Genomic DNA, 747 nt, shown 5'->3' with positions numbered 1-747 from the left:
TACACACTTGCTACGAGATAACCCATTTTAGGGAAACCCATCCATTTTTTCTCCGATGCCGGTCCATTAATGCAAGGAATAAGAGACTCATAAGTTACATTAAGATTTTCTTTCTTTCTGTAAAGTCGTGTGTATGATTCTTTATGGGTCCTCAATTCATGGATATGTTGGTGGCGCACAAGTGTGTGATCATCCTCTCCTTTATCAAGCAAAGTTGAAACATCTCGAAAACCGCAATTACCGTCACCATAAACATTGACGATCTGGTTGATAAAGGATCATCCTCTCCTTTATGTATTTGTACATAAAAATCGACATCTCGTCAATGAATGAAATTTTTGGTAGAGGCAGTGAAAGAGATGGTTTGCGAATGCGAGCTCCTTTAAAAATACTTTTTTTTATTGAGATTTTGGAGTTGGTGCGTCCAGAAAAAAATTGTCAACATGTCCAAAATACGAAGTAGACCACACCGTTGAATTGTCACTCGGGGTAGGCTACGTTCTTCGGAGCACCTTTTGTTTTTACCGGTTGAGAGGATCGTTTTAAGTTAGTGGTTTTCAGATAAGAAATCTTCCTCAATTGTTCTTTGATGTGGAATTTCATATTGTTATCGACTTTCAAAAATCTCTCTTGAATCACTTCCTATTCAGTCAAGATAAAGATATTTGATTTACTGTCTTGCACAACACCATCATCATCAAACCTAAGCCTTTTCCAGTGACTTAAACTTCATCCATTCTTAACATA

Source organism: Lathyrus oleraceus, chromosome 3 (genome assembly GCF_024323335.1).
Source record: "Lathyrus oleraceus cultivar Zhongwan6 chromosome 3, CAAS_Psat_ZW6_1.0, whole genome shotgun sequence".
NCBI classification, from domain to species: Eukaryota; Viridiplantae; Streptophyta; class Magnoliopsida; order Fabales; family Fabaceae; genus Lathyrus; species Lathyrus oleraceus.
This window is presented reverse-complemented; position numbering follows the sequence as displayed.